Raw genomic sequence first — 11,240 nt, forward strand, 5'->3', positions numbered from 1 at the left:
ATCATGGAAAAATCTGGAAGAATGGATTCAAATCTAGATCTTACTGAACACCGTAGAATTGGTCTCACCAGTTAGAAAGGTGGGGTGTGAGGAGGTCCCCCTGGAATGATTGCAATCTAGTTCATCAATGTAGCTATAAATTGGAGGCAAGAAGCCACTGGCAATTCTTTCAAAACTCCTTCTTAACCTCTATGAAATGATAACTTTATTCAGGCAACTCTGTTGCATAGGTTTCTGTATACCCACAATGCTGGAGACTGGACGCTTGGACATTGCTGCAGAAAAACACATGTCTTCACTACCTTGCTTGTCAGCAGAAACTGCCAAAAGTAGCAGAAAATTGGATTCTATCTCATATCTAAATCTCACATGACTGTATTTCATAAGTGGAACATCATTCATGTGCAAAAGGCTAGATGCCAAAAGCCTGTTAACTTTCTACCCCTATGATGAAGGATGGCAACTACAGGGTATAGGTATACATGTTGATTGCCAGTTGCCAAATGCCAAGGGGCCCCCCTGTATAGGAGGTTACATTTTAGCAGATAACCCAAATATGTATATAAATATATAATTACAAATAATTGTAAGTGCTATAAAGGTAAAAGAAAGAGTGCCTTAGGATGAGAGAGGCTTTATTTAGATCAAAATGAGGAGTGGTTTCAAAAATCCTCTGTGAGATTTTCTCATTTATACTGAGGTCCAAAGAATGCTTAGGAGTTTGTAAAGTAAAGTGGGTATAGAGAACAGTAAGTTTAAAGACTGAGATGTGTGAACAGAGGAGGCATTCAAAAGAGTATGTGAAGGCCAGTAGATTGGAGGAGAACAAGCAGCACCAAAGGATTGGAGAGAAGGCAAAAACCAGGTCTTACAGGCCTCACACTTCTTTGGGATTTTGCCATTGTATTCCAAGTCTAATGAGAATTCTTCTGAAGGAGTTTAAGCAGGGGAAGTGACATGATCCAATTTACATTTCTAAAAGATCATCTGGCTGCTGTATGAAGAATATATTGGAAGGGATCTAGAGTAAAAGTAGAAAGACCGGTTAGGAAGGTATTGTTAAGGACGTGTCAAAAGGCAATTATTTAAGGTTCTAGTGAGACATCTAATTGGAAAGATTACACAAATAATAGGAGTTAAAATTTTGGAGCTAAGTCGAGGTCTTCATTGGGGGTTAAATTTAATAGGAATGGACCAATAGATAGCATTGAAAAATGATAAAAGTGAATAAGATCAGACAGAAGGGGAAAAGATGATACAGGACTAAGCACTGAAGAATGTCTACATTTAAAAATTGTCAGAGTCATGGTTTGTGACAGTCAAGATCTTTGAAAACTTTGTAGGCTTTTCCTACTGATTTCAAAGTTCTATGTGTTAATAACCACATGCACAGTCTTTTTGAGATAATATTCATTTTCACATGTCTTTGCTTACCTCACCTACATAACTTTTTCTTTCTCTTTATTCTAAGGAGATTTCCTTGAGGCTCTTTTAGCTTCTGTAAAGACCGCACTCCAGGCTGGACATTTATCTAGTCATTTCAACCAAACTGTTTCTTCGATTGTAACATTTACCAGTTAAAATCAAGAGGAAATTTTTTCCAACCCTGCAAGACCTTGGATTTCCATACTTTCACTAGATGTTTTATTTCTGTTTGAAATTCAGCCAATTCTTCCTTGAACATATCTCTTGTAAGACTTGACAAGCACAGCCCAAAACCAATAATGTTCTCTCTTCTATCGCTTTCCTAGAGCTACAGATTCATTAGGTATACAACTCTTCTCTCAAGTAGCCACCTGAGAAAATCTTTCTTCTGACACTTTCTTTCCATGGTAGAAGAGACATAGCACTTCTACAACCATTTAATTGGCTAGAGTAAGTCTAGCCTGCCTAACTGTGAGGAGGTTGAGAAATGTTGGGGAGTAGATAGAATGTTTAGAGTCATCCACACCCACTACACCTGCAATTTATTCTAACACACACAAAAAATACCATGGGCATAATTATATCTCTTTTAATATTAATTCTCAGATTCTTATCTTCCAATTTTGTTAGTTATGATTACATTATACCACCACCTCTAACCTCTTGGAGAACAGAGATAACAACTGACATGTCAATGGGAATCTCAACTCCATTCTCTAAACTTTTTTTTTTTTCATAGTAGACCTTAGATTAGAAAAAAATAAGAATTACGGGAGCATAACTTAATTTTAAGAAAAGAAAGTCCAGGGAGGTTTATATATTCCCTTACTAGACAGAATTTCTTTTCCTGAAAGGAAATAGAAAATGAGCTAACATATTTCTTCTCTTGTTCCCTTGAAACCAATTATTGCTCAAAATGTTCACTCTCTTTCCCTGTTTCATGGCAGGGAATCTCCCCATCCTTAGATTCTGGGTTTGGTTGTTTTTTTCTTTGGCTAATGGGTTATTAGTAGATGTAACTCAAGCAGAGCCTTGGAAAACTGCTTGTAAGATTAGGTTTGAACTCTTGTGAAAATACTTACAGCTGCATGCAATGTTATATTGTTATTATTAGTTATACACTGCTTTATGAATCAATATTGACCCATATACTCCAAAATCATATGCATGTAGATGGACTGTGACTTTTCTATGACTGATTGAGAATGTGCATGAAATGTGACTTTTGGATGTAAATTAATTTCCTCTGATGATCATGTCCCTGATTAGATAAGGTTTTAAAAGATGGAAGGATCGAGGAAACATGAATCCAGGATTTGGATGTATTTCAAAGATGTATTAATTGTATTATGCAGTGTTTTTTTTTTTCTCATTCTTCTGTCAATTAAATAATTTTCTATTACCTAATACGTATAAGCTTAAGCTTTGCTTTCTGAACAGAGTAAAAACTTAACACGAAATAAAATTCTAAGTACAAATTGAATTCTATTCTCACTGCTTAACTGCTAAAAACTCTAGTTAAATAATGTTTTCCTTCATAACTTGGTTCTTTTTTCAGTCTTCCTAACTCTGGCCTCACAGATACTTTTTAAAGGTTACCATTCATTTTATAATGCTTTTTTTAAGGTAAACTGGTGAAAAACTTTCTCAGTTCACCCTAGCTACTCTGAGTACTGTAAGACCTTCCTTCTCAAGAGACGGACTTCTATTTTCCTCCCAATCTAAGTCAGGACAGACCTAATATTCTCTGTCTGCCTACTGACATTTATTTTTCTCTGAGGAAAAGGGTCATATGTTCTCTGACTGCAGCATGTTTGTTGTTATTTTCACCGTTAAACTTAATCTGTTGAAACAACATAGAACAACAAATAATAGAATCCTCTCATCACAGAATGGAATCTAAGACAGTGTCCATTTCAGTCACTGTCGGTGCTCTGCCCAGATTCCTTGGACAGTTACCTTTCCTGCACAGACAGATGGCTTCATACTGCAAGTACCTGAAACTTTCTCCTTGGGGCTGTCACTGGTGGCAGGAGCATGCACAGCGGTGTACAAAGCAAGCAGGGCTGCTGTGGGGTAATAGCCCCACGGCAGCAATGGTCAATGATAAACTTTAAGGGATGGTAGATCAATAGCCCAGCTTTCTCGTCATTCTGGTGGGACAACTGTGAGACACATTTTGTCCTGTCTCTCAGAGTTTGCTAGGGACGTGCAGCAGCAAACTGTTAACTAATGCACCCTGTATTATCTCTTTCCCTTGCCTATATTACGCCTTTACAATCTCATAGGTGTATTCTGTAATCACCTTTCAAATAAACTACTTGCATTCAAATCCCTGCAATAAGGTCAGCACCTGGAGGAACCCAATACAAAGTAGTAACTAAATTAAAAGAAAAAAAGAAAAAGAAAAGAAAAGAAAGGAAGGAGAAAGTTGAAGAAATCAACAATTCAATCAATTACTTGTTAGGAAAAAATTCAGCTCAATAAAATACATAATCTAATTCTTATGCATACACACATATTTTGGTCAAAATTATGAAAATAGGTGCTGCTTTCAAAAACGACACATATGAAGAGAAATATTGTAGTCTTTTGGCCTTTCTATCTCTTAGGGATAGAGTATATATAATGAAAAAAGTACACAGGCTTTGAAATCAAGCCAACTCTCCCTCCTTCACCAGCTGTGTGGCCTGGAGCCTCCTCATCTGCTAAATGGAGACAGTATAAAAAAGGATAAGTGCTGAGAGCCAGGATGACTACAGTGATGGGATGCAATAATCATTGGTTCTCTTCTCTTCAGCTAATTTATTACAGTATTTGTGTTCTGGACTGGACTCCTTTTGGGAAGTTGATGGGTCTAAAACAAAAACTGAGTAACTGGCTAGATTATCAGACCTTCAGAGATGACATTTGATACAAGGATTGCAACATTGTTTCTTAGAATTTTTTTCTTAATTCTCGAGAGATATAAAAATTTATCAAATTTATCAGAAATTGAAAATGTCTTAGTGACTGTTTTATTTATTTGTTTGTTTGTTTGTTTGATTATTTATTTTTGCTTACAGCACCCTGTCTTCCTAGGTGGTCTCCCATCTAAGTACTAACCAACCCTAACCCTGCTTAGCTTCCAAGATCAGACAAGATCGGGCATGTTCAGGGTGGCATGGCCGTAGACTTTAATGACTGTCTTGATTATCTTTAGTAAATGACTAAAAAAAAGTATGAAATATCCTCTAAAGAATCCACATACTTTTCTTAATCTTTCATGTATGTTACATTCATTATTCTTGTCACCATTGGGGCTCATCAGTGTTTTGTGTCGCCCCAGTGTTAGAGGGGAGAGAGAGGGATAACATCGGCACAGACGTGTAGTTAGCATTTTTCCTTGGTGTCAGTGCCTAGCTGATCAAGAAGGGAAGGTTTAGATGATGAGATGCCCAGTTGAAAGAATGAACAAGGAGCCGACATGAGAATGAAATGGCAGGCACCAACTTTATTGCTGGGAGTGCGTGCTTCCACTAGGGGACTGCATGGGCTTTATATATGTCAGAGAACAATAGTGGCATTCTGCCACACTTGCGTAATAAATAATAAGCTGAGTCATACTTACATAAGTTAGGTGCAGACACCCTATTACATTAACGTAACATTTTAAATCTAGAGTCCTATACCTGGATCACAGCCAGACCTGGGACCCACACTCTGTTCTTCCTCAAATGACACAGCGAAGAAGCACAGGTCACTGAGATTTAATAGCTTTATTAGAAATATATTTTAGAAAGACAAATAATGCCCCAAGGAGGCATATGGAGAAAAACAAAGAATGAGCCAATGAGGCACATTGTCTCAGCTCTGTAACCAACACAAAGGGGCCGAAATAGCTACCAAAGGGCAAAAAGGCCACAAAAGGCCACCAAAAAGAATCCAGAAGGGCAAAAAGGGAGAGGAGAGCCCAGAGGGCAAAAAGGACTCAGAAGTGGGAATGTCTGCCTTATATTTGGGTCGGGGCAGGTGGTTGTAAAGGCATTCCTAGGTGACTGGCAAGTGAGGTCATTTTGACTGATACCCGATTGACACTAGGCAATAACTGCCTAGTGTGCATGTGCGTACCCAGAATTCAGTCTGTTATAATTAGATTCATGAACTTCAAGGCATAGTCATGATATTATAATGATGGTATAATGAGGCTGAAGTTAGGGGCAGTACTTTCTGCACATGCATTTGTAGCTGGTTTAGCCAGAGCTTTTATAGTCTTTGTGCTCTAGGATTTGGGGTAATTTATAACCCTAAAAGGGAGGTGTTTCTGGGAGGCCCTTAAGGAAGGTCTTCAAGAGAGGTTTCTATGATTACAGAGCTGGGCTTCTATTCCTTTGGTCACCTGTCTCTCATGTCTGACTAGCTACCTAACATTCTCAAAATTAATCATTGTTAAAATATAGCCCCAAACTTAATTTTAAAAAGTAGATAAAACATGTTCTGTTTTTCCAACATTACTTGCTGAGAGGAAAAAATTTTAGCTACTAGTATTTGGTTGTAATGAGAAATCTTATCTCTATTCCAAACTCTGAATAAAGAACTAACCATTCTGAAATTATGTGCTTTTTAAAATTAATAATTAAATCAGCAAAGATTAACATTTGCATTTTAGGAATGAGAGATGTGTGCTAAATGCTATAGACCACTATATAAATCTTTTTTTAATGTTGCACTTTGCAGGTTACTCTACAGATTGTCCCGAGTGGAGCAGAAAGGTCCTATTGATCCTGCTTTACAGATAAGACAAGTTGAGCTCATAGGCAGTAAGAGACTTTTCCATGATCTCAAAGCTTAACAATAGCAGAACCAGGAACTTGAGTCTTCAATCTAATATAGTTTCCTCTGTAGCATGTCACTTCATTAAGTTTTCAACTCAGCATACCAAAGCATTCTAATGAAAAAAACTATAATCCCTTTAAACCGAACACATTTCTTTATAAACTGTTCTTATTGAAATAAATTAAGAAATCAAAATATAGAGAGCTGAGTTTCAGTATCAGATGACAACAGTTAGTTTCCTTCTATGGATGTTAAAAATGTTTGCTTTAGAATGAAATAACAGGAGGTGGGAGGGTATGTGGAGTAGGAGATGCTTAGTGATACTACAACCTTGCAGGCAGCTCCTGCTCTGCTATCCCTGGTTTTACACTTTTGGCTTCTGGTGGCTGATTAAGATAAGATTTCTTATCTTACTAATTTTATCTGTGAAAATTCTACAGTGTGAAAGCTAACAATTTTTTTTCAAATTACTATAAATGACTTGAATGTTTTTAGAGGTTTCCTATATTGTCTTACAGGCCGCCTATCTCATTGCCAAAAATTAAATCCAAATACTAATTTTTTCTTATATTTTATATTTAAAAATTTGAGTTTCAGAACTGATTTTTTTTTTTGCACCTTTATTTCTAATGACGAGGAAGAGAAGAAATAAAGATAAAATGTTCATAACAGTTCATAACAGTATCACTGTAAAGGAGAACAAAAAATGAATCCTTGCCAAGGGCACCTGATGCGAGCTGTGCCCTGTGCAAAGTGAGGGCACATTTGAACCTTTCTTATCAAGAGATCTGCATGGCACTCGTCTCGCAGTGTTACTTGATCACAGCAGGATAAAAATGCACACCCAGGACAAATCTGTAAACACTAGCTTAATCTACATGGGAAGATTCACTGTCATCTCCTCTGACAGAAAAAGCCCCCAGGACACATTCCAGCAGTGACAGTTACCTCAGTGTCTTAAGAATCTTGTTGGATTTATCACAGAACCATTAGAAATGTTAGAAAGCTGCTCTGGAGGAGCAAGAATCGTGAGTATTTTGTTAGAATTTCATTTCTTTTAAGGTAAATTAAGTTTTTATTTTACATTAAAATAAAAATAATTTTGTTGGACTAGAAGCTGGAGTGTCTTCAACATTATTACATAACAGCATCATTTATGTACTATTATATCGTTAATCACTATAACTACTATGTATTTTAGCATCATCCATCTAATAGAATAGGTTAAACATGATCATCCCAATATTTAATATTATCATCTTAATTAACATGTGTCAGTACAAAAACCACACAATGATTCAAGGTAATATTTAGGAAAAAATAAGAGCAGACTTATAGATACTTGGAAAAGAATTCTCAGATGTTGGTAAAAATTAAACAGTTTTGTGTAATGAAATGTAATTAATCTACAAAGTATAATTTTCTCTGAGTCTTAGAAATGTTGCATGTGAACCTTCATGATACTAAATTCGATGAAAGACAAATAAGCAAGGTGGCTCCATAGTGTAGTGGTTAGCCCATCTGTTTTACATGCAGAAGGTCCTGGATTTACCTCCACCCCAGGTGGAGCCACGAACCATACCCAGGGGTGGGGAGGCACCAGGCCTCCCGCCCCAGTGCTCTGAGTGCCCCGAGTGTGCCGAGGGCGCCAGGTCCTGGGAGCGCCAGGCCCCGGGAGCGCCAGGCCCCTGGTGCATGCAGCAAACGTGTGGGAGAAGACGCTCCACCTTCAGAGATCCAGTTCTTAAGAGGAAACGGCAAAATCCATAGGTCAGGGGTGGAAGTTGGGGGAGGGAGGGAATTAAAGGGGCGGAAGGACAAAAACAAATAAACACCTTCCCTCACTCCACACACAGAAATCTACAGAATCCCAGCTTTTGAAGACTTACTTCTAGTAAAATGTGAATTCTCATTATTAGAGATGGTGTTAGTGGAGTAGTCAAGAACACCTTGAGAACTTGATGAATGTGATAAACTTTCTTTTCAGATAAAAAAATCACACATAGAATATTTGGTATACAGTTTCAGGGCATTTGCCAACCCCATAAAATCCTACTATCCAGAGTTAAGAACACCTAATGTACACATTCAGGTGAATGATCGATTCTGAATATGGCCAAAGTACTATGGAGGGAAGGACAATTCCCATAGTCATTCTGTGCTGTCATCACAGCTGGAAAATGTGGACTTTAAATTTCCTCTAATACCCTGCCTGAGTTCACCTGAGAATTGCTTAACTTTCGGCTTTACTTTTATTTAATTCAACATCTTGGCTAATTCTTGAGTAAACATATGTTTGACTGTACACATATGGAGAGAAACATATTGGAAACATTAAGTGTAAAAAAATATTCTACATTACTTACTTCCATATATGTTCATTTGAATAAGGTGAAGCATCAAAAAAAACTAGTTACCAGGAGCCTTATTTATCTAAGATGAATACCTAGAGATATTCCTTAGTATTAGTGTCAGTGTTTGCAAGAAAAAATTATCCCATTAAAATAGCCCTCATGAATAATTCAGAGAGTTCAATTTAATGGAGAAAAGGAGAGACAGAAACAGGTTATCAAATTTGTTGGAAAGCCATGTTGCTGCACAGCATTTTTTTTTTTTATGAACAGTCATAATATAGGTTATTCTTTGTTCTCTAGCTACATGAAGGAGTAGATTTCAACACATAAATTTTTTACCTTTAGTTTTTTGCTTGTAGCATTTATAAACATCTTTTTCAAATTCCTGATATTCTTTGCTGTTGTTGTTGATAAGAAATGTTTGTCAATGTTGAAATAGTAACAGACTTAAAGAAACTAGACATAACATGGTAAACTTTCTGTATGGTAAAGATGATCACTAAAATGATTATAGTGTGCAATGTTGTTTACTCTTGTATCGGCCACTGTATAGTACAAAGAAACAGAAGTTACTCTAAGAAGTCCTTAAATGAAGGGTTTAGCAGAGATAATTAAGCTTACACATTTGGGAGAGCTGGGAGAGCAATGATTGGGAATAGAGATAGATGGATTAAGGAGAAAAAAAGACAACAACAGGATTGAGTAGTTCACCAAGCATAAGAGTTTTGCTTATTTATAAAGGTTTCAGGGACCACTGTTCCTCATATAGAGAGTCCTGATATGTAGGATGTTTCAGATCTGAAACTTAGTAACCAAAGTTTTCTGAGTTTTAACTATTAATCAACAAGTTCCTTTGTTAATGTGTGAATAGCATAACATTATTTTCTCTGGAAAAAAAAGAAAAATATATTATCAATCATATTTCCTGCATTTCTGTGTTTTGAGTGTCAACTATGTAACCATATTAATCATCTTTATAACTTATATTTCATAAAGACAAACTTTAAATGTTAATAATTATGGCTCAAAGAGTCTCTGAGTTGTGTAATGCTATTTTAGTTATTATTTTTTCTTAACATCATGATGATCAACAATATCGTTATTATCATCATCATAGAAGCACTAAGACTTCATGATGGAAGGAAATTGCGTAAACTGAAGTGACAGACATAGTTTTGTGGGAGAGATGGCACTTCACTCAACCCTTGTAGTGAGTTTTTTAGGGGGTAGAAAGTGGCAGTTTTTAAGAGAGGCAGAAATGGAAAGGATTGTGAGTTGGAACCAGAGGCAAGGTGGTAAGAATCTGAATCATACTGTGACAGTGAGAAAAGATGAGAAGGTGTGGATTCAAGAGATATTTCTATCTTTCAACTAATGAGTAATTTTTACCCATATGCTTGAAAAACAAAAATGAAAACAAGACAGGAACCAATTGTGAGCAACATTCTAGCACAAAGTGTATACCTGCTCCAGGTAAAAGGCTTCCATCACTCTCCACTGAGCCTGGAAACCCCTAAGAAGGTGGTGTATATTTTCTAATTGCTTAAATTTTCTTTAGGTCCACTAATAAGATTTTATAGCTTTGTTGATATATAATTATAATTTCCTTTTTAAATGCATTGTTAATTTTGTTGTTCTTGTTTTTATTACATTATGGTTAAGAGTGGGCTTCAGAACTGGACCACTTGGGTTTGAGTTCTGCCTTTTCCAATTCCTAACTCTATGACCTTGGACAAATTGCTTAAACTCAGTCTCCTCATATATAAAATGAGAACAGTACTTTCTTCATTTGAGTGTTAAATAAGATAATGCATATAAAGAATTTAGAATGCTCTGGAATACAAGTGTTCAGTAAATGTTAATATTATTAATATTTTGAAGTTAGCTAGTTTCTGTCTTGTTCAATGGGGATCTAATGTATTATTTAATATATAAAGCTAATATGACATACTATCTATCTGGAAGAAATAATTGTTTACAATAAGAAAAAGAGAAAAAAAGAAACTCTTCATCCAAGTTTTTAAAGCAGCTCTTTCCTCCATAAGTTCAATTTTTCCAGGTTTCTAGGTCTTAGGCCTTCAGAGTCCTCCCTGCATCTTAGCTTTGGTTCGCTACTTAACCAACATCAGAGCAGCTCATTCACCACTGAACAGTGGTTCGGGTTTTACAGCATTTAGACATTGAAACATTGAGAGATGAACCTCTTACAACACTCCCACAATCCATTTTCAAGTCATGTATCTCTTCTCAATCTTGATTTCCCTTCTGTAAAATGTGAGTCTGAATACATACTGAATCTATCTCAGTTATTATAAAGATGTTCAAAGGAGCAAATATATTTAAGAGTGCTTTATGAAGTCTAAACTGCTGTTCAAATAGACTTTATTTTCTTTACTTACATATTCTCCATTGTTTACCCTTCACATCCAGCGTAGTTAACTTACAATAAAATCACTTTCCCTTTAGGAGATTGCCTAATAATGCCAGGATGAGTGGGAAATAGGTAATGTACGTGCTGGAAAGCCTTCCCTCTTCAAATTCTCTCTCACGCACAGTTGTCTGTTCTCCGATGCCACTTCTTGGTAGCCTGCCTCTATGCTTTCATGTGTGTCGTTTCTCTAGTATCAGTGGCCTTCTGCTAGAATC

The 11,240-nt window shown here is 36.4% G+C and overlaps 1 pseudogene; it reads right to left on the bottom strand.

The window, feature by feature from the left end:
• Positions 1 to 4,481: 4,481 nt before the first annotated feature.
• LOC111742618 lies at positions 4,482 to 4,600 on the bottom strand (annotated as a pseudogene).
• Positions 4,601 to 11,240: the final 6,640 nt, after the last annotated feature.

This window comes from Pteropus vampyrus, unplaced genomic scaffold (genome assembly GCF_000151845.1).
Source record: "Pteropus vampyrus isolate Shadow unplaced genomic scaffold, Pvam_2.0 Scaffold97, whole genome shotgun sequence".
Lineage (NCBI taxonomy): Eukaryota > Metazoa > Chordata > Mammalia > Chiroptera > Pteropodidae > Pteropus > Pteropus vampyrus.